The sequence below is a fragment of the Melanerpes formicivorus genome, unplaced genomic scaffold (genome assembly GCF_026170545.1).
Source record: "Melanerpes formicivorus ecotype bairdi unplaced genomic scaffold, bMelFor1.0.p_v2 SCAF_33, whole genome shotgun sequence".
NCBI lineage: Eukaryota > Metazoa > Chordata > Aves > Piciformes > Picidae > Melanerpes > Melanerpes formicivorus.
The window spans coordinates 3,874,555-3,898,607 of NW_027142385.1; positions in this window are offsets into that span (position 1 = coordinate 3,874,555).

Genomic DNA, 24,053 nt, shown 5'->3' on the forward strand with positions numbered 1-24,053 from the left:
AACCCGATGAACTGATTGCTGCAGGAGCAGGTGATGTTTTGGACTTTGGTTTGGAAAACATACATCTGTGTATGTTCTGCTGGGGTGCAGCATGCCTAGTGTCCTCTCCTCGCTAGAAAGGAAAGATGGCAGAATCCACAGGATGCCTTTCTTTACACACACCACTATACAGACAACAGATACTTTAGAAATGGACAATGCATGCTGTCAGAATAACAGACATGCTGTATCTGGGAAAGAAAATGTTCAGTCTGTTGTGGTGGGGGAAGTCCCTTTTGCTGCCTGGTCATTTGGGTTCTGATGGCAGTGGTCTGAAATCTGAACAGCCTAGCTGTGGGATGCTAAACCCAGTTGAGGAGATGCGCTGCAATAAGATGATAGGGAAATTATTGTGCTGCTAAGGATTGCATGGTAGGTATAAGATGATAGGGAAATTATTGTGCTGCTAAGGATTGTATGGTAGGTATAAGATGATAGGGAAATTATTGTGCTGCTAAGGATTGTATGGTTTTGTGCAGCAAACACAAAAGCCAAACTTAACTTATTTTATCCATACTAGAAACTTTGGGGAGCGGGCTGTGAGGGGTGTGGGAAGTGATATTAAATAGTTGAGACAGGCAGAATTTGGCCTGGAATCTGGATTTCATATCTGAGGTTTCTTAAAAAGCAAAGGAACAGATATAGTAAAATAAAAGCAGCCTTTGAAAATGAGGGAATAGCACAGAAATGGTCAGCATTGTCTGGAACAAACTGCAAACTAGTCTAGAACTGTATTTGCTCACAACAAAGCTTCAAAGTAACATTTCCTTCCTACTTAACTCTGTGGATAACTTTCCCAACTCAGATCTTAAAAATCCCTGAGTCCTTTTGCTTCCTCATCCAAATCTATAAGCATATGTTCAGGTCCTCACAGACCAGGGATTCAGTGCCTCTGTGAATATTGAAACCTTTCTGGCTATGCCCATGAAAAAGGAAGCCATACACTGTATTTTCAGTGCTGTTTCAGAGTGTCAAGTGTAACTTGAAGGGTTACACTTCTTTATGAGGTCTTTCACACAGGGACAGATTCATACTGTCTCCAGGGATGCTTTGCTGCTCACTTCTCACCATTGCTGGTCCTGCCTGCCTCACAGCCTTGGGGAGCACCTTAGCCTGGACTGGGAGCCCCTGGGAAGTCAGCAGCAGCCTGGGTGTCTCAGCCACTGCCTTACTGACCTCAGTGCAGGAGATGCAGCCTGGGAGCTCCTTTGCCACTTGACCTGGGGTCTTGACATCTTTTCCCCCTCAGACTTAAAGAGCTATAGCTGGTCTCATGATAGCAGTAAATAAGGCATCATGAACAGAATTGGCAATGTTGTTTGGTCAAACTCCAGCACCTGCTGCTGGCATTGGCTGGGTTGGCCCATGCCTGTCTCTGTGGTGACAAATGAATGAAAGAAGAATGAAAGGAAAGCCAGGATGCCCACAGAACTGCCCCTCATGCTGTGGGTGCCATTATGATGGCCCTGAGGAGAGGCCCAGCGCTGGGGTTTACAGCCAGGCTGCACCCATGTCCCTGGTCACACCATAGCAGGGGCAGCTGGGCTCTTCCGTGCCTCCAGCTACCAAACCCAAACAGCTCACAGGGGCTTTGTGGGGAAGCACAATGACCACCCTGTATCCAACACCTGCTGCTCCTGATAGTAATGAGGAGCTGGGCTTTGGGAGGAGAAACCCAAGGGGAGCATTGCCCTGGCAATGAATCCATCTCCCCAACCTTGGGCATGAGGGCTTCAGGTGGTTTTCATTAAACATAGTGCACAGGAATAAAACGTGAGAAGATTACACATAGGCCCAGATAGTGCCTTGAGCATCATCCCAACAGGTTTCAGACTGAGCCTAAACTAACACAGGATCATACATGTGTTTTGAATGTTTTTGGCATTTCTTTAGCGTGCTCGCAGTGTTTGCACTACTAAACCACAGCTTCCTTCTTCAGGGACAATCAGAAAGGTCAGAGGAATATCTAATAAACACAAGCAGAAAAGAAAAAGTGAGATGCATGTCAAATCCTGCTGGTATGTAACCAAAACACTTAAGCTACCAGGGAAGTGCAGCTTGAGGTATTTGCTCTGGTAGCTTCATGGCTGCCCCTGCACAGAGCGGATTACTCCCTGCCAGCTCTGTACCACTGTCCCCAGCTTGCTATGACCACCTGGTTATGCTGGGCACGGCCACACAGCTGAGAACTGACCTGTTTGCCATCCCTCCCACCCCAAGCAGGGCCACACTGCAGCCTTAACAGCAGCTTCTGCCAGCCCAGTGAGAAGAAACATCAGAACCAGCCTGTCTGATAGGAAAATGGATATTTAAAAGCTGTTGGGGTTCAAACATGAACAACAAAGCCATGTGCAAGAAGTTTCCTATGTTAAAACCCAACACAGGGAAGGTGCCTCTCCAGAAAGAAGATGGAAAGGGCAGCATCTTGTCCAGCCCAGACAAGGAGATTAGAGACCTATCCTGCTGGGGTGGCAGTAGATGGGCACTTCCATTGCACACAAAAGCAGCTTTTGCAGGAGATACCTTGTCTCACTTACTCCAGTGGTATTGCAACTGTAAAAATAACACCTATGAAATTTTATATTAGATGGATTAAGAGGAATTCACTTCAGTGAAACTTCAGGAGAGCAAATCTTGTAGTTTTATGGTGTTTAGGTGTGAATTTTCTGTTCTCTTGATGACTTTTTTTCTTGTCTGCAACCAGTGATCAAGCCTGCACTAAGCTGGCACATGACAGAGAAGAAATACATCATCAGTCTGTTGTAACATAGTGCAGAAACCAATCCCAGGGCAGCTGGAGCCAGTGGAGAACATTACAGGTCCTCCAGGGAGGAACAGCCCAATCTTTAAACAACTGGTTTTCAATCTGCCTCATTCAAAAAGGCCCCCAAATAGGGAAATCCAGAGCCCTCCAGTGTGGTTTTGTGCATCAAACTAAAAATAAACCCCAAACTGAGAAGAAGGATCAGGTGAAATCAGTGAATTTCGCCTGGTTTCCATCCAAAACCTCAAAGCCACTCAGGCCATAACCAAAACTCACACGGCTTCACCAGGAGCTCACCTGGTTTCCAGTCCCATTGCCAAAGTTCTGCATAGCTTTACAGGAATCCCAATTAAATCCAGAGTGAATCCCTCGTGAAGCCTTACGTATAATACCTCTAGATTCTGGCCTTTTCTTTGTTTTTCCCCCTCTTTTGTGTTTTTTTTTGCAATGCCTATACCCAAATTGCTGCCAAATTGAGGCATCTATAAGTATTGGAAACACTTCAATTATTTAGAAGTACATGCACAGTGGAGAGTCAATTAAAATCACTGACGTGCCTCCTGGTTTTCTTTTTCTCTGCTTTTGGAGTGTGTGGTGTAAGTGTTTCCATTTGGAAGCAATTCAAACCCAAATTCGAGCAAAGCCCTTCGGAGCATATTGAACTGATTTAAGGAGTTTGCATCCAAAAAATCTGAAATTTAAACAATGAAAAAAAGAGGTTAAAAGGCGCATTAATGGTTGTTTATAAATCATGCCCTCAAATGTTAAGAAAACACACTGCCTTCCTTGTTGGCAGGAGGGGTGGGGTGGGGTGGGGGGAAAAAAAGACCATACAGTAGATGCACAGATGTGGGCAGGGGATTAGGTGCGGTTTCCCCCGGTGCTGTGGCCAAACAGCCCAGGCCAAAGGCTGCTGGGGCAGGAGGGTGGGCGAGGGGCCGTGGCCTCAGCCTGGTGACAGCCCCAGCTGGCTGCACGAGGCAGCACTGGGTAAACTGGAGCCATGCAATCCCTCTCTCCAACCCCACCATGGCCTGTCACTGTGTCGCCTTTCCTCGTCAAGACAGCCAAAAGCCCTGTTGTGCCTTCAACTTGCTGGGACCCATTTTCAGGGGACACTTCTTTAAAAACAAGCCACTTCTGCTATTCTTTTCCAGCCTCTCATTTTTGGACTAGTTGAGAGCAAGCTCCACCAAGACAGAGCCTGAATTTGAGAGGATAACATTAGCACACCTGAACAGCACTTTCTTCTTTTTTCCTTGCATGCACTTATGAAAAATGAAAGGGATCTGCTTTCATCTGTCTGAAAACAACAATTTCCTATGAAAGATCTTTAGCCCTGAGGGTGCTGTGGGTGTCTCTGCCCCTCCCCATCAATATTCTTTTGCCTGCACAAATGGAAAAAATTGGGGCAGCCCCTAGGCTATTAATACTTCTCCAAAGGTTTCTCTCAAAATCAAACAAAAACCAAAAGCACAAAAATCCCCCCCTAGTGACTGCTGCAGATTGTGTATGGAAAATCCAGAGCCTTCCCAGAATTGCTCCAAATTCAAAAGCCCCTGGGGAAATGGCCTTGTTTCATAACTAGCACAGGAGCTGGTGACTCCAAAAAGGTTGGAGGGACACACGCAAAGAGATAGGGCACTGAGGGAATCCACCCACAGGCTGCAAAGGAGAGAGAGAAGAGCAGGGACACTGAGAATGGTCACAGACCTGCTCTAGAGCACACAGTAAGCAATACCAGCGTCTTCACTCACACCTCTGCCCTGTGAGCACCGTATCTCTGCGGCTCCCAGGGACTGCCTGCAGCCAGAGGAGCAGGTATGGAGTCAGCCCATGCTCTGAGAGCCAGAGATCCACTGCTGCAGGAGAGAGGATGTTGAGAGATACCATTGCTATTTGGGAACAGCAAACATCCCCCATCCAACCACTATCTCAGTGTGCTTGCACAACAGTTGCGTGTTGGAGCACCACTGGGAATTAGGGGCCAAGAAGATCTTTTGGACTCCAAAAATGCTATGTGCCAATATTAGAAGCAGCTTGGAAAATGTTCCTGTGTTAAATAACTCACTTCCCTGGCAAGCACAGTGAAGCCTCCATCTCCCACCTCTGCTTACACACATCTAAGCTGCTGCTAGGCGTTCTGCTGACATGTTTGTCTTTATCTGTGTGTCCTACAGAGCTGCATAATTACCTTCCTAACCAAAAGCACTGATGGAAACTTGGGGCTAACTCAATGCTTTTCTCAAGAGCTCACTTTGCAGTGGATTTCCAGGGAAAATCCTGCAGTCTCTAAATAGCAGAGGCCTAAGCCAAGCCCTGTAGGCATCTGATTTGGTGTGACCAACAGGGACATCCACATGGCCCGCATCATCCTCTGGTGCTGGGTGACTTCTCTGCATGTGTGCAACTCTGCTGAGGTGCTGGGGCCATCTTGCTGTGCAAGAGCAGCAAGCAAACATCACGGCTGTGCCTAGACTAGCACAGCGCAGAGCACAGCGCTTGGCTCTTTAATCTGTTCCCTTCCTCCTTGCTGTTATTTATAACTCTTTAAAGCACCTATTGAGCCCTGTCTGTAAAAGGCCTGGGTGCTTTTTGATCATGCCATGAATCTTTTCCTCGCAGACTTCTCCTGGACCTATGCATTTTCCCTGAAGAGGTGCACACACTTCTGTTCTTTTCAGGGGAGGAGTCCCCAGTGAGGATTACGGAGCTATAAAAGCGGAAGCGGACTGCTTGGCAGAGCATTCCTTGAGATTTGCCAGCCTAAGCACACAGATGTTTCTCAGATGGGTGAATTTGGAAATGAAGATCTACGTGGCATCTGTCAAAGGGCTAGTGTTTCTGATCTGTGACAAACACTGCACAGGATCCTGTCTGTCCTGCCAGGCCAGTGCTGCACACAGCAGATATTCCCATCACTGAAGCTAATCCCGAGTAATTTATTAATCTTCTTGTGCGCGCTTGTTTGTACCTCATAATTCTCTTGTCCATAATGAAAAATTATCTCTTGTTGCAGTTGTCCTTCCAGAGCAGAGGAGAGCTGCAGCAAAGGCATCCAAATGCTTTTTGGATGATGGACCACCTCTCAGTCCTCAAGTGTCCCTGCAAACCTCCTTGGAGGGAGGTGTTTCTGAACTGTAACTGCAGTGATTTTCCTGCCAATTTTTTGTTCAAGGAGCTGATCAGAGCAGAAATGAGTGACTGCTGTCAGACACTGGCATGGGCAGCACAGCCCAGTGCAGGCTGCTGCAGGGCAGGGAGCTTTTTGGTCCCAAAGCAGTCCCCAAATTTGTTTCTCCCAATTGGCTGTGCCTCACTGAGAACAGGACTTTTACTTCAAATAACACAAGTGATGGCCACACTCAAGGCTGGCATCTGCCACTGCTCAGGGCTGATCTGATGTTCAGGGTCCAGTGCAAGGGCAAAATGAGTGCAACTGCAAAAAATCCTGTGCTAGACCCATTGTAGCATTCCCTTCTTGTCCCAGCACTGCTGGGAGGTCCTACAAGCCTTTCCCTGCTTGCTGGGATACACAAGGAGCTGTCATCTGCACCCAGAGCTGGCTTGCTCTGTGTGGAGGTGCAGATGGGCCTGCAGTGTGTCATCTCTCACGAGAGCAACAGCAGAGCTGCTTCAGCAGTGTTCACTCCTACAGACAGCAGAAGTTCTCTGCTCTGAGCAGGGGCAAGCTCTAGATGGGGGCAGAGAAGATGAAAAGGATGTACAAACACCAGAACACATTTGCTCATCGTGAATCCTGAATCGTAATTCTTCACTTTGGAGCATGCAATAAAAATCCAACTGCAAAGTGCTTACAGTTGTTGTAATATTCTGTAAATCACAAAAGAAAGAGAAAAGAATTAAGCTACAGGTTTCTGAGGAGTTATGAATAATGGATTGTCAGCCTCAGTTCAGACCTGTGCTAAAAATCTTTTTAACTAATGCATTAACTCTTTCACTGCTACCACAGATGAAAGCGTCAGGGTCACGAGATGTTACAATTCCAACATCCTGCTCCAATTCATCCAGCTATATGGTAGGTGCCTGCTGGACCCAATTCCCCTTTCTGCAGAGTGAGATTTCACATTCAAAGCTGATGAGAGTGCTAATTCATCCTTAGACTATTGCAGAAAACATAGGGAATTCACATGCCTACATAAAGTCTGCCAAAAAACCATCAAATAAAGGCGACATGAAAAAGGGAAGGAGGGTACTGGTAATCCCTCATAACGATGCTCACAGTCTGCAACATGCAATTCTTGCACAGAGACTTAAAAACAAAACAAAAAAAAACCCCAGCCCCCAAAACAAAGCAATAAAAATCATCTATAGTTGTAATTCATTGCTGTTTTTCCCCTCAAAAAGTGCTGCACAGGACTCCTGGGCTCTTGTGGAATGGTCCATGTTGTCTTTACATCTGCTGCAGACATAAATACCCACAAGCAAGAGAATCTCTGTCCTGCTTAATGCTCTCTGTGCAGCTCCCTATGATGTGGCTGTGCCAGCACTGGACACATGTCTGCGCTTTCTAGGCTAAAGCTGGAGCGGATCCCCCCACCCTGAGGACTCAGCTCTGCACTCCTGGCTGCAGTGGGACAGAGAAGACTCGACTTAATGCCTCAATATTGTTCTTCTGCTCTGCTGCCTGGGTTCAGTTCACAGGAGCTTCTGTGATTTCACCTCCACCCTTCAGAATGCAATGCTCCTCACTACTTTTCAGTGAAGGCAGAGGTGTCTGGCACAAAAAGGGATGTGGCATGCTGCTCTGAATAGCTGCATAGAGAATGCAGCCGCTTTGGGCATGAGGTTAATAACAGAGGCTCTTCAGAGGAGGTGAAGCGACACAAAACACATCACAGTCATTTAGATGCCTTGAGCCTTTCCATAGGGCTGCTGCTCCCTTTCTCCCTCATGCTCCATCTTGCTCCCAGTGACCTTTGTGGTCAGAGCACCTCAAAGCCCCTTTCTTCTTTCTGTGGAGACAGTGGCACCTGGCTGTAAGCAAGCAAGAGGCTCAGGCAACAGGTAACTTCCAGCAGCAGGACAGCAGATGAGTGCTTTCTGAGGTGACCTTGCCCGGCTGCTCATTTCTGACTGCTGGAAACCTCATCAGGCTCCTAGAGCCACTGAACACTGGCGTCCTGGAGAACTTGCCTGTTCCCTCCTGGAAGCAAACAGGCAGTGGAGCAGCCTGTGAGCAAGGGGAGCAGGCAGGCCCACTGCCAGGCAGGCATACCAGACAGCACGTCTGACCTCAGGAATATTGATTAATATGAGGACATGACTGTCTGCAGAATGTCTAGCAAAGTGCAGCACTGAATTTCATTCACAAACATTTTGAAACAGAAACAAATCCATCCATGAGCCTACCAAGCCTCATGCCATGTCCATTCCCTCCCCTTCCCCAGCAGTGAGGCTGAGCGCTGGGCAGCAGAGGAGCTGTCTGCTGGTACTGACTTCCCTTCACCACCAAGCACTTGGCGGGGCCAGCTCTCCAGCACACACAGTCAGCTGTGCCCATAAATATACTCCCTGTTAAAATAGCATAGTGGAAACAGTAAATAACAATGTTTTGACCTCATACACCGTTTGATCTGGGGATAACATCCATCTACAAATGAATTTAGCAAGGAACACACCCTCCAATGCCAACTGCCTCTGCTCTGCTCCAGACTGTGCTGCTTCACAGCCAAAGCAAGCAAGCAGCCCTGCCACTGTGTTTTGTTTTGTTTTCATTTCTGTCTCCAACCTGATAGAGTTCACTGTGCAAGTGTTACAACAGATCAGAGTTAAACCTTGCAGGACAGAGGTGACTGGTGAGGAGGGATGCTCTCAGCCCAGTGCTGTCAAGACAGCCAGCATGGAAGAACCGTCCCAGCTTATGGGTCACATAGGACATTTGTGTGCACTCTCCAGGTGCAGGGAGAGCTGCACAAGGAAGCAATGATTCAAGATGAATGTCTGTCCTTGCTGCTAATTACAAAATAAATTCTGGTTTTGAAGAGCACTTGCACTGCTATTGTACAGGCAGCTTTAGAAGCAACTGCATGAGCTGTCACTAAGGACTTGACCACTCTAGTGTGGTAACCTCATACCTTTTACCCATATCCTCTGGCTGACAGCATCACCAGTCCTACCACAACTCCCAGCAGTTTTGAAAGAGAGTAAAATTATAGTGTCTCTCTCCCATTGCTAGGAATAGGGATCCCAGCACGTGGATAAACTCATTAACTGGGCAGGGTGACAAAACCTGACTTCTGCTACAATTGCCTTCAGATGGTTTGCATCACAGCAGCATCAGCAACATGACTGCTCCCCATGCCAGACAAGCGCCTTGGAGTAATAGAGCAGTTCACACCGAAGAATGGGAAGGGAAGAACATCTCCAAACTTCTGCCTAGCAGAAATTCTAAAGAGCACATTGTGGGACAACTTGTGGATGTCAGATCTCATGGGGATCTGCTCCTGTGGCAGGGGTGCACCTGGTATCATGACAGGTACAGCACCTCCTGCTACTCTGGAAGTATGGCTGCAGAGGGTCCTCTAGCCAGCTGCAGCAGTTTCAGCAGATGCTGTCCTGGTGGGCCAGAAGGGCCGATGAACGCTCCTGGAAGGGAGCTGGGCTAAACGAAAGAACATCTTTCACTGTGATGGAGGTGGGACACTGGAACAGGTTGCCCAGGGAAGTTATAGATGCTCCATTCCTGGAAGTGTTCAAGCTCAGGTTGCATGACACTTTGAGCAGCCTGCTCTAGTGGAACGTGTCCATGCCCAAGGCAGGGGGGTTGGAACTAGCTGATCTGTAATGTTGCTTCCAACCCAAACCATTCCATGACATTTCACCCCAAAAACGCTGTCTGCAGCAGGCTGCATTCCCATATAGCCCTGAACCACCTGTCCTGGACAGTCAGACACTACGCAGTGGGCAGTGCCCGTGCTGGAGTTGGGTTTTTCGCTCCAGGCTCCACAGCCGAGCTCCCGGGGGCAGCTGCACCGCAGTAGCGGGACCGGGCTGACCTGGCGAGCGGCGGCTGAGGGCAGCGGGACGCGCCCCGGCCTGACGCTACCTCTCGCCCCTGCAGCGGCTCCTCAGCCCGCCGCTGCCTTCAGCCCGGCCCCTGCGCCATCCCGGCCTGACCCCTAGCGGCCGTTTGGCGGAGGGACACGCGTGGGGCCTGGAGCAGAGCTTAGCTGGCCCAGGCGGCAGCGGCCTCCCATCAGCCAGCGCCGCGACCCCGCCCAGGGGACCATGTGAGTGCAGGTGGCAGGTTTCCCTGGACATCACCGTCCTGCACCAGTCGCCAGCGACGATCTGCGATAAAGAACAGCCGGAAAACTTCTGCCCCGACCTTTACCTCCTACACAAAGGGGAGAGGATGTTCTCCACCCAAATCTTCCTCTTCTCACACCCACCATCCATGCAGGCATTCCTACAGGGAGACAGAGCCCCAGGACTGGGGGTCCAAGTGAGTACAAGCAGCACCAAACAACTCTCCAGGACAAAAATAAATAAATAAAAATTGTAAAATAATTCGAAGAAAAAAAGACCACCCAAAATAAAGTTGACTTGGAAAATGTTCCATTCATTTGTATTTAAGGTAAAGTTTCCTTCCCTGCAGGTTTGCAGGTTGTGATATATGAGCAGCACACAGGGAGATTTATGTGTCTTCAAATCTTGCCTCTCCTCCCTTTGTTATTTCCACAGCCTCAGAGGCAGCCCTGTGATGAACTGCAAGACGTGTTACCAACACAGAGCATCGCCCTGTATCACTCTGGGAATCAGCACACAACTTGCAGGAGAGCTTTAGGCTCCCAAAGGTTTCATGGTGGCCCAGCTGTAGTAAGCACTGGATAACTGGATGGATGCAGGAGGTCCAGCCTGAGGGCCCAGGCTTCTTGGAAATGCATGGGCAGTGCTGGGACTACCAGTATGCAGCTCTTGGGGTTCACAGTGTTCTTCGATGCCACATTCCTGCTCTCCCCTTGCTCTGTGCAGGCCTTCTTCCACCAGCCATTTAAAACTTATTCATGGCAGGAAATGCTTGGCATTCAGGTACTCAGCTCTCTCAGAAGAGCTATTTGGTGCAACAACATAAGCAGAAGACTTGAGGGGACCTGGCACACATTTGGTCTCTATTCTTCCACATTGGCCTTTAGCTTTAGTTATCAGGAACAAAGTCAGATGCAAACAGTATCCACCCCTCCTTCACCACAGCACAAACATTAGTGTCCCTCCCTCATGTATTGGTTGTGGACAACATCTTGCATGTATCCTCATGCCTGAGTGCTGTCCCACTGAGCCTGGCACAAGTATATAGTCACCAAGGTATATGAAGCTGTTCCTCTTCCTCTTGGGAGGCTATTGCATGGTCAAAGAACACTTCTGCTTTGGGAAGGAGCCATGTGCTGCCTGTGACACCAGGCAATGACACACAAGATAAGATGAACTTCAAGAAAGCTCAACACCTCTTGGCAGTGGCTATCCAGCCAGAGAGTGGTCTGCCTGGCCAGAGCTCATCTCCAGCCCATCCCAGCCTTGACTGCAGGTACCAAACTGAACCTGCAAAGTGCAGCAGTGACTGGGCAGAACTCACCACACAGCAGCTACTGCACAAAATGATCTAAAAGGCAAGGTATATAATTACAAGTACTATACAGTGCTAGAAGCATGTATGCCACTTTACAAGGGAACGCCTTAGTGCTGTGGTCTGCCAGCACAGAGATTCTGCAGTGGGAATCAGTATAAATTATTCATACAATTGACACAGGAGAAAGTAGAAACACATGTTATATCTGCAGCACACTGTACTCCCACTGAAGTTACATTACTTATCTCTAGGTATAGAGGTGTTCTAAGCTGTTATTCCCTCCAAATACATCCGTTAGAGAGCATCTATGAACACTCATCCCTGTGGCTGTTTGAGTTCCATGTCACTGTGATCCTCCCTGCCCAGCAGTGGGGCTAGTCCAGCATTTCACGGTGGTCAAGACAGCCCTCACTGTTTGTACAGGGCAGAGGCAGTGTTTCAGACTGAAAACCAACAGCTAACACAGAACTCCCAGGAACATCAGACATGCAAACCCAAACTGACCCAGAAGAAAACATTCCAGAATAAACCCTGACAAGTGCTGGCAGCTGACAGTGCAGAGTCTAACCCAGCCTGGCTGTTAAGATCAGGGTGACGCATTGGTCATTCTTATTCATTGTGATGTTCATTAGTACCTGGGGAATTCGTTACTAAGCACATACAGGTTACCCCCATTGTAGCTACTGGAAGAAACAGGCACTTCTGTCCTCAGTTATATGTTTTACAACTGTAATGACATCAGTAAAAGGCATTTTTGGATCGGATTTAGAACTCAAAAGTCAAAGCAAAGCTGAGATGCCGCAGTTGCAAGGAACTGCCACAAATACCTTCAGCAGAGCTGGATATTAAAACCTGTGAGCTTGTTTGGTCAGGGTAAAGTAATAAACCACGATGTTCAATCACATTGGAATGCAAGGGCTGCAGCAAGCGTGGCGATGCCTCGGTGCTGCCATGCTCTTTCCAGCAGCTGCTTCACACAAACTTTTCAGCAAAAGTTCTGAAGACAAAGTAAATTTTGATGCAGAGAATACACAAAACAATATTGCAAAGGGCGGCAGTGACCAAAAAACTAATCATCATGACACTTCAGCATGTACGGCCGAAGAACAAGGGACCTGTTGCTGAGAGGCAAAGGGCAGCTGGGCTAAATTAGCTGAGCAAGTTTGAGTCTGGATAGTGTCATTAGGAGAAAAGCAGAACTATGCCATAAACTCTAATGAATGCATTAATGGATGGCTTGTGCCTCTCAAAAGGGGAAAAAACGGTTTAAATAAAGTTATTAACACAGCCCACCTGTGTTTGGCTCTTGGACTATGTTGTTTAAATAGCCCATTAACTCTTGGAGTAACTAATCTTGAAAGTGAATATAGCCTTTCTGAAGTAGACATTTAACTACATTCATATAATTCAATTAGATTGAGCATTCTTAGTCCAAAGCCAGTATTCTGTGCTTTCATCTCTAATAATGGTGCACAGCAAACCTGGTTAATATGGTGTTAAAAGAAGAATTTGCATTTGCAGTGGTAACCAAAAATAAATTGCTGGACTGAACCCTGAATTCTAACATACAATTTGAGTGCTATGAGTTAGAATATAATAATAATAATGCAGAATTTAAAGGTTGTATTTAATTCTAAAATTCAGTATTACAAGAGTGAGCTGAGTTTTATGACTCTGCCTTAAAGTCATAAGGGTAAAACTAATGTTTTTAAACAAAACCCCCAAAAACCACCAAAACAACCTGATCCTGAGATAAGGTTTGTGTTCTTTTTTTTGGAGTACTACCCAGACAATACCCTGGACTGCTCCTGCTTGGGATTTTTAGGAGGGCAGGGGAGGGGGTGATGAAGAAGAAAACCAAATCGTGGCCTAAGCAAGTTCATCCCGTTAATAAATAGTTAAAGCAAATTCATTAGGAAACAGGAATTTTATAGATTTAGTTAAAGGTTTCTTCCTATTTATGTCACTGAGAAATGATAAAATTCCTTTTATCACTCTACAACTTGTTAATGTTTTACCCCAGGACCACTTCATCTGTAATAAACATCTTAACAAAATATGCATCCCTAGGGAGGAACCGTTAATTTCCTTAAGGCCTCACACATGTAATAGGTTTTTATTGCATGCAGGTGCTTTGTGAAATTGCATTGACTTGTAATAAACGTCCAGTAAAGAGCAGGTAGCACCTAAAAGGGGGAAGTGTTTGTGCACCTGTCTGAAGAGAGACTTAACACACCCTAATCCTCCACGGGCTTCTCCTCAACTGCACATAGACCATCACCGAGCCTCCCCTTCTAGGGCGTCTGCTGCCTCTAATCACAGCAAGGTAAATGCTTGGGTTTTTACAGTTGTGTTTAGCCAGCTTAACAAATAAATACCGGGTGAATTTATTATGTATTCAAAATATACTTATTGCTGCTTTGGCTAAAATTGCAGCACGAATTATAATTACACTTTAAAGAACAGGGGGAAATAATGCATGGTAGATTGTCCTTTTTCTTGTGCAGGAAGTTCTCTGGGTTGGACTATTCAGGGGATTATTATTTCTTTAATTTGCTTAGAATCAAGTAGAAAGAAAGTTTAACAAAATCCTTAGCAGTAATGCCATACCTTAGATATTTCAGTGAGGGTAGATTTGCCTGAGAAAATTTATTTGGGAGATGTTTAACTATTTCGAATCATTGATTGGATGTTTTGGTGGGTTTTTTTTTTAAACCCACTTGAACAAAGCTGTATCTCTGGTTTTCCACGGATGCTTGAAGGCGGCTATTTAGCTCGTCACGCTAATTAACGGCAATGAAAGCGCTGCCTTTCAAGACAATCCCCACCTAGCAGCAGCGTCGAGTAAATGTGCTGAAGCTCTTTGTTTTTCAAGCGGTTGCTTTGCCAATGCTCCGTGCTCTGTTAGGACGCTCGCAATACCTGCGAGCAAAGAGCTGCCCCCCCTCCTACCCGGGGGAAGGTGGGAGGGATGGCCAAGGGCAACATTCGCAGAAAACCGAGGAGTTAATGTTGTGTGTCATCATTGGAGGCAATACTACAGAGTTTGTGACTTTGATGAATTTCTGAGGTTAGTTACAGTCCAGAATTTACACAAGTTCTTCGGTAAAACCTCTGCAGATTTTCTTCCCCCGCCCCCCACCCCCTCCCCGAGTACAATTTCCCAGTAAAGGGATATCAAGGCGAAATTACAGTTAGAAGCCAAAGAAATGGTTCTGGAAACCTCGAGTAGCTCAGATTAGAGATTTTTGAGATGAGATTGAAACAAGCACCTTGGTCCCAAACTGCCCAGGTTCTGCTGCCTGCAGGGTACCAGCAACAAGGTGCTCTGGGCTGCGATAATCACCGATCCAGCCCTCAGCGAAACACGGGGCAAACTTGTTCAAAAGCTTCAAACCCCAACTTCAGTTACCATTTGTACCCAAACGCATAGGAGAGGGTTTTGTCCTTTAGCAGGGCTATCACTAAAACACCCCAAATGCTTTATCACTTCAGATTTGGGGATTTTTAAAAGCTGTTAGGAACCGAAATGTTTTGCGTAGCCCTGACAGAGGGATACACACTTACAGTCCAAAGCAGCACCTGAAATAGTTATTAATGACTGAAGCATTTAAGCTCAGCAAAAGTCTGCAAGAATCTGAGAAGTATTTTAGGTGTGTAATTAATTAAGAAAAAAAAACAACAACCCAAACCAAACCACAACAACAAAAATAAACCCCACACCACCAAAACTCCCAACAAAAAAACCCAACACGAACCAAACCAAACAAACACACCCCCACCCACCCAAAAAAAACCCTCACCCCAACAACAAACACCCAAACACCTAAACCCCCACCAAATCTTACTTTTCACTAGCACCTTCCTGAACTGGGCACGTAGTGTAAAAACTGTTATTGATGTTACTGAAGTCAAGAATAACAACAAATGAACGTGCCAGAATGAATCCTGACTTCGTGTGTGTGTGTCTAAGGTAAATGTAGTCATCAGCGAGTTTTAAGAGCAGTATTGCTATTGAAGGGAGTGAAAGAGACAAATTTAGAGTCTTCAGTGAATAAATAGTAAAGGGGGGGGGAAAGAATTGGCAAAAAAGTTAAGAGCAAAGACTGAAATGGTGAATTCTGAAGAAAATCTCTCTGAATTTAAAAGGGGGGTTGGTGGGGGGGAAAGGAACAATAAGTAACCTCACACCTGAGCTAAGATGGCAAAGAAATAAATAGCACTGCAAAAATCAGGAAAGCATTTAAAGACATAAGTCACTCGTGCACAGCCCCATTAAGCCTGAAGGGGCTGTGCGCACACAGAGGGCTCGGCTCAAGCCAGCCCTCGGCTCTGACCCCGGCGAAACACCAAATGTCCGAGAAGGACGATGAATTATATGCCTGGCATCTACGAGGGCTCATTAGAAAAGATTGCGTGGGGCTGCAGAGGCAGGAGAAGGTGTGGAGGGGGTGTTGTGGAAAGCATACAGGGGACACTGTGGGGATGCTGAGAGGTTTTGGGGATCCCCTGCAACAGGCGGTGCTGAGGACAGAGCCATGGGAAGCAGCATGAGGCACTGCCAGGCATGAGAGCTATTCCAACATCCCAACATATGTCAGGCACTGCTCCCATCTCACCCCAGCCAGCCCTGCTCTGTCTCTTGAACTCAGACAGGCCAAGCAGGAAGATAAGGGACACCTTTTTGAGGCATTTTGCCAGAAAACCCACCAGTGTTGGTGAGAGGACTGAGGAAGGGGCAGCTGAGAGGTACATCCCTGTGCTGGCAGTCCCAGCTCATCCTGGGAGAGGACAGGTGGTGTGGGCTGTGTGGTGGAGCAAAACGGTACCGTGGGGACCCTGCTGTCCCCAGCTTGGCTGAGAGAAGTGAGAATCACTCCCAGGATCAGAGTCACAATCAGTGGGCGCTGACATGGGCAAGCAGTCTTGTCCCTCTTGGACAGGAGCTGGAAAGACAGTGTGGTGAGCAGCAGAATTCACTGCACAGGCTTCAAGTGAGCCCTGCTCAGCTTGAGCTGTGCCCTGTGCTGAGGCCAGGTGTGGTGTGTCGAACCACAAGCAAGCTGGTAGGACTCAATGCTAAAAGGAATAAAGGCAGCGTTTGAGCAGCTGTTCCCACCCGCCCCCGAAATGGCCATAGGAGTATTTCCTTCCACTCGAGGAGCCATTCACAGGCTGCGCTGTGCCAGGGGCTGCGCTGCCCATAGGTACAGGACAGGTATCTCCAGTGGGCACTGGGAATTCCACGGCACAGGCCACCAGAGACCATCTCACAGAGAAATCCTCTCCCACACGGAACCCTGGCGAGAAGAGCAGGCAGACGGCACCGAGAGCGGCTTTCACTCTCCGGGAAAATCCCGGCCAAGGCGCGAGTTCATGGGGGTGGAAACGAGGAGCTGCCACCGGGAGCAATTTGCTTTGTTTTCTGGTGAGAAAAAAAAAACTATTTCTGCTGGCTGCCAGGCTCAAGCCTTTCCCCTCCACCCCCAGGATTTTGTACAAAACCAACAGCACTGGAGCAAGTCCCGAAGCAAAGCGATGCTGCCGGCCCCAGCCCGGCTCGACGCAGGGAGAAGGGCAGAGGTGCCGGGGTCGGCAGCTGCACTGTGCGGGACGGGGCCAAGAACAGCAACTTGCGCTTCCTGTAGCTCTGACAGAGCTGCTTTTTAAAGGGGTCAAATAGTAGGAACGATCATCTTCAAAGAGAGAGGATTTATAGATGCCAGGTCCCAGGCTTTGCCCGTCGGAGCTCCGAGCAGACGGGAGCGCTTCCTTCGCTCGTTATCCCAACCCTGCGGCTCACGGGGCTGCCCCAAGAGCTGCGAGTTCAGAATCCCAGTAGCTGCCGTTTCAAATATTCTATCAGAAAAGCTTGACGTAGCATCTCGAGTTTTTTTTTATTCCTCCCCAAAGAGAAGCTAAACAAACAAGCCAAAAACAAACCAAAGAAAACCAGTCAGCCCCCTCAGTACCGAGGCAAAAAATAGAGACAGGAGTCGGAGCGGCAAATGTAATTAGGAAACAGATGAGAAGATTCAAAAAAGTTCAAAAGAATATGAGAAAGGAAATGTATAAAAAGTAAATAAAACACGTTGTTTAAAAATGTTTCATATTAGACTTCCCCTATAAAGGTTTTTTTATTTTATAGATTTCATGCTATTCTAATCAACTTTATTTTTGTAACTTCACAACTGAAAACTGCAAACCTTACAGCCTGTTTTCACGTTTCTGGTGCGCCCTGTCAGTCTTTTACGTCCCTCTAGATAGGGGGAGAATAAAGTCAATGAAGTGAGCCAAAAAATAATAAAACCCACAACAATAATTTCTAATTTCAAAACTTGTATAGAAAATTCTGGCGAAGAAACTCAGGCACCACATCATGGAAAGATCATAAAGGTTTGGTGCAAAGAGTTCCAACTCCTAGACAAATCAAAGACTAAATAGTTTACTATTGCTTGTGAAGAGTACATAAACTTATAAAGGATATTAATGAAGGTGTAAATTCTCGCTGAGGAAAAAGAAATCTTTGCTGTAGAGGGCTGGGGTATTAAAATAAAGCAAACACAACACCTCATCTGCCATGCCTTAAACTGTGCCAGAACATTGGAATTAGAGAAGCCAGGTAATCTAAAAAACCAATTTAGAGATGCAAGGCTTTGGCTGGCCTGCAGTCATCTGGATGAAGGTCCCATCTCATCTTTACAATCAAAGAGTTAACTCTGATGTCCCAGCACACAAATAAGTAAATGTGGGATAATTAGGAAACAAATTCTGCAAACATCTTGAAAGGGGCTGGAGACCTTTGATCTTTATAGAAAAGAAAACATTACAATACAGTCTAGCTTTTGGGGTCTGCACACGTTTTATACCAAGGCAGAGGATGGTATCTTTCTTAAAAATCAAGTAACACCTAATTCCATCATACCCTAATTATCTTAACTGATTTCATATGTCTAAAGGTATTTCACCAAAAGATTAGAGTAGAAAGAGGGACTGACAAAATAATTAAATATGCAATTTGCCAAGCTTGGGCAATATGGCTTTGAAATCACCTTTTCAGGAAGTTTTACAGCTTGTTCATTGACATATATATTGCAGCCTTCAGATTCTTATTTAAGCTCTTTTGATTACTTTAATGGATTAATACCCGAGTACCATCAATGTAAAGTCTAATACTCAAGCCTGTTTCTAATTTGCCAAAAGTTGCACTAGTTTCCTTTTGATATTATGATAAGGAAAAAAAAAAGAATCTGTATCCTAATACATTTTTAATGTTTGAGTAATAAAAATTCCTTCTTCCAAACTTGCTCTGTGCCTACAGAAACAGGCCTGGATCCAGTGTCCTTTTTGGTTACTCAATGTGCTTTTTTGTGTTCTCTGAGGTTTTGGTGACCTAACCAATATACCAGCAGCCATCAACAACATGTGAAGCAATGGGTTTTACCAGATGGGTGCAGGATTGCCACTTTAACCCTCTCAGTTTTATTTTTGGGTGAAAAGTCTTGTAATGAATTCGTGTCTGGAGCCTTCACCACTTCACCATTTAAGGGGCATGCACACCAGGGTTTTCATGGCAGCATCTGCCCCAGTGTCCCTGGCTGAGGTGTTCAGCACTGGCAGCATTGCCTGCTGTCCCCTCCCAACCCAAGTATGCACTTGCTGCTTGAGCCACCATGGTACATGGACAGCTCTAAACATGCATCCACGGCATGGGGTGAATTGGGAGGATGGCCTTACCACATTTCCAAGTCTGCCTTCCAGCCAGATACAGGAAGGATATTCCAATACTTCCAATTCCTTCTGTCTCTCCTGCTCTGCAGACCTTGCAGGAAAATTTTCCAATCTAAAAATCTATGACCCATAATAGAAACCATGAAAGCAACCATGAAAGGTCAAAGCAAGAATTGCCTGACCAAGACTCTCTGACACTGGCCAGAGGCAAATGTCCAAAACAGAACAGTGCATCTCATGGATACTCCTCTGAACTTCCAAGGCCAAGGAGTTTCCCAAGAGATAGGTAGTTTCCATGTCTAGCAGCCCTCCCTGAACTTCTTTCCTCCCACCTCTCATCACAACCTGTAGTAACCCATTCCATGGTATAATGGTATGCTGTGTGAAGAACCACCTTCCTTGGCTTGTTTTGCACGGCACAATATGGAAATGACCGACTTGTGCTCATCCAGCTTCTTGCTATTTAAAGAGCCACCATGGCTCTTCCACCCAGGTGATATGAAGGAGCAACACTGCTGAAGTTAAAAACCATTTTGAAAAACAAAATGCAAATACACTCCTGAAGAGCTTAATGATTTGGCCATGGACAGCCAGAAGCATCACTACTCAAATGCAATTCAAGCACAAACCAAGCAATTGTGTAGCAGGGAAAATGCAGCCAAACTTCTCAGACATTTAAGCAGCAAAGCTCACTTCACCTTATCTGTGCACCTACTGAGGTTTCTTGCTCTGCCCTTTGTAGAGACAACCAACTATCCATCAGCCTTGGGAACCAAGCCTCCTCCAAACCATTGCTTGACTAACTTTCCTGGGCTACTCACTCACTGGCTGTGCACACTATAACTGCTCGTGTGGCCAAGGCCCACATGACCAGGGCTCACCTGGTTTCTGCTCCTGCAGCCTACACCCTCACCCCAGTTCTAGTTTTGTGACATCAAAAGGAAAGAAAAGCTTTAGATATTTAAACAGGAAAGAAAACTCCCTGAGTTTAGAAATGCACAAGACTTGGGACACCAGAAAAGGGAAAGGTCTTCAGCCTTTTCTCCGGAAGCCACCACACATTCCTTAATGAAGAACAGTTTTTTCCTGAGATTTAACAAAACAATGTAACCCAAACCAGCCCAGCCTTTGCCTCTTCCTGAAAAAATTCCAGCCTAATTATAAACTTCCTCTGAAAGATGAAAAAATATAGCTGATACTCACAGTCTGGGAGAAGATGCAGCCAGCCTAAACTTGGAACACAGCCATTCTACTAATGGCTGCTAATTGGCTCCACACCTGAAAGAGATAATGAAAAAGACCTTCTCAGAGCAGAGCAGAGCTCTGGCCCAGGCCTCACCTTTTATTGTTGGTCAAAGTTTAGCTTTGCAGCTGGCTCACTTTGTGTGTGGTCACACTGTTTTCAGTGGCACTTCTGGCTGTATGGTGTGTCTGTGCCCTCTGTTCTCCTTCACCCACAGAGCCAGCTCTAGATGGTTGGGGTTATTTTCCCACTGCCTTTTTGCAGGCTTATTATTTCTCTGTTACACATTATCATTTGAAGTCATCAGAAGTGACCCAGGATAGACAAAGGGCACTTGCTGACCACAAACATGTGTGCAGTGTTCCTGGTTAGAAAGGCTGTCTGTGGGTTACTTGAAGGTCTCAGAGCAGGGCATGGAGAAATGCTGGTGGACCTCGGTCTTTACTGCCTGAGGATGCTGCCCTCTCTGCTGAGGAAGGGTCCCCAGGGTGAGTACTGACCCAGCTTCTCCCCTTCCAGTGGGTCTGCTGACTGAACTGTGTGCCTCACCTGAGGGTTTTTGCCAGGGCTGGACCTTTCTGCCCTTGGAGAGGACTGAGGCCATGGCCTGGGATGCTGTTAATGCAGGGGCTCCAGGCTGGTTTGCCTGCGCCTGCTGGAGCAGCTGGAGTCTGGATGGGCATGAGTGGCACTGCCACCATGATACTGCCTGCCACAAAGCCCTCTGGGGCTATATGTGGGCATCTTGGTCTGTGCTGCAGAGCACTGGGTGCCAACAAAGATTCCTGCCACTGTTTGTGACACTGGGGAAGGTGCAGAGGGTTGGGAAAGCAGGAAAAAAATAGTGCTGTTGTAATAGTGAGACAGAGTTCAGGGCCTTCTTGTTTATTAGTGTCCATAAAGTCTCACCAGGTGACACACATTAGATTAAAAATACAGGTGAGGCCAGAAATATTCCCTGGAAGCCACAGTTCAGCAGGTGCCTTTCAAAACAACTAATTGAACCACAACAGAGAGACACCAAACTGACCCAATGCTCTCCAACTTTAAAATCATGCACATTTCAGGGTCAATTTATCTCAACATGCTCCCTCCTCACTGGTGCATAGCAAAAGGGAGTGCACAGACATATTTATGGCAGTCACTGCTTATCAGATGGTATAAATATGTCTATGCTAAAATAAATCAAGACATGGATGTGAAGCTCAGTGACCCACAGCAAGGAGGAAGTGTTGATGAGCACCTGGGCCGTGGGCATGGGGCAGGCTGCCTGCCCTCAGTACAGAGGAGAGTTGCCCCATGGGGAGGGTAGATCAGGGCTGGTAAACAGCAGGAACTTTGGTAGGATTGGCTTCCTTGGTTTCATTTGTCTTTGCACCAAGGAGCAGACAGGGAGGATTAAAAGGAGACTTCTCTGTTTTTTCTTTTTCTAATCATTACTCTGTAGCTCTTCACCTGATTGCATTTTGGACATAATGAAGCTGCTCAAGACAAGGGTTTGTCTCAGCTTACCCCAGTCAGGTCTGGGACCTGCCTCCTCTGACATAAGGTGCCATTAAGGCATGTCATGCTCCTCTGCTGAACTATAGAAATAATAAATGGAGCTCCTAAACTTTTAGCTGTTACCAATTTACTCTAATCTTATTAGCACTCTTGTCCAGATTTTAAACATCCCTGCAGCTGAAAAACCCCAAGGAAACTTCCAGATAATATGAGATTAAGAAAAAAAAACACAACTAAATGGATTCCCCATCAGCCATTGCTTTTAGGAAATAGTAATTCAGTACATCCCTGGACATAGAAACAGGCTTAGAGGGTGGTAGTGCACAGGAGACATGCAGAGAGACTTCTGATTCGGGGTCATTTCTTGCTCACTTGAGCATCTTGTGTCTGCTGCAGCCTTGGGAAACAGCTAAGATCTAAGGTTTGCCAAACTGAGAATACAAATAGATTGGTAGAAAATTGGTTTACATTTCAAATAGCAAACCAGAATAATTCCCAAACCAGTAGATAGTCTTGAGACAGAACTGCTGGCAGTGACTGCACAAAGTACTCACAAAAGAATTACAAGGACTGCACAGATCTGCCTTGTCAAGAAGCCTATTTAGCAAACTTAGCAAACAAAACCACCAGCAAACACTACCAAGATAGAGCTGCTGTGTTTCCTTATGGGCCTATTTAAGATAACACCCACCCCTGTGCCTGGACAGTTAGGGCCTTCTAAGAATAAATTGATTAAAGAACATTTTGCAACCTATAAACCTGGTGCAGTTTAAAAGAAGTCTTTTAACCTTGGAGGTCTTATTTTCCTTAATAAGAAGTTGGGAAACCCCTTGCTTTCCCCAGTTTGATCAGCTCATTAACGGACTGACAATATCTCAGGAGCTGCTGATACTCAATGCTTTAATAATAACATCTGCTGACTTCCTCAGGGCCCTTTTCAGAAGAAATTAGGTACAGGTTTGCATGCCAAAGAGAACAGGGATGTCATGAATCTGCATCCAGCTGGGCAAAGCAGACAGGCTGCAGAATCGCCGCTGCCACATCGTCACCGCCCGAGCGAGCCCCGGCTGGCCGAGGCAGGTTTTGTTCCTCTCTCCCTCCCCTTTCACGAAGAGCAAAACCAAACCGCGGCTGCTGGGGCTGCTCCCCGGGCCCCCAGCCCCGAGCATCGCCCCGCTCGAGGCCAAGGTGGGGGGGTGGGGTGCCACCGAAAGGGCTGGTAACTGCTGTGGGATTTTTTTAATCTAGTTTCCTATGAAAACAAGGTTCCTGTGATCCCTGTGTGCTTGTCTGTCTGCCTGTCCTGCCCAATAACTTTGAACTCTTTTCTTTGCTGATTTAAACCAGATTTCACCGAGAGGGAGAAGTCTCAAGGATAATTAAGTTCCTACAAGTTTCATATAAGTAGGCATTTGGGCAGAAAAAAAGGAATTTAGAGTTAGAACAGGCAAAAAGTTTGCATTAAGGGCTTTGAGTTCCATTAGCTTCTGCTGACTGCGACAGGTCACTGCTGGGAGACTGTGGGAAAAGTTTTAGGTGTAGGTGGGAAGAGCAGGAAATCTTTGTGTAATTCAGATAAAAGTCAGTGGCAGGAAACCACCTCCACTGCTCCCAGTGCTCGTGAAAAACTGATTCTCACATGTCCTGGAGGTTTGTGTTTCTCAGTTTTCACCGACAACGTGGCCCAATGCATTTCCTCCTGATAGTGGTGAACCTGTTAGTCAGAAGTACGAAAGTGCATCATTGTGGAGCCCATTCACTTATTCCTTCATCCATCACAACTTCAGGTGGCTCAGCCAGGCTGTGAGCAGGTGCTTTGCACCAGCCTCCCACCACAGGGATGCCACTGGGCAGCTCCACCACTGTGCCGTGGAGGAGAAGTTTATACCTGGGTTTTTTATACAGGTAAGGAGAGTGTTATTAGAGAAATGAGTCCCATGCAGCGGCAAATCTTGGTGCACTGTCATTAGGTCCTTACACAGCACATCTTACTGTAGCATTCACACCACATCCAGTGCCTGGGCCATCCCTGGTACAGCGCTGGGCAGGCAGCTGGGAGAAGGGGTGGCTCAGCTGCTGTTGCTGTCTCCTTTCCTTCCCCTTGTTCATCTCATGCCCTCTGGTTTTTACCTGACACATCCCAATCATCAAGCCCTCAGGTGCTCCTGTAGGACACACAACAG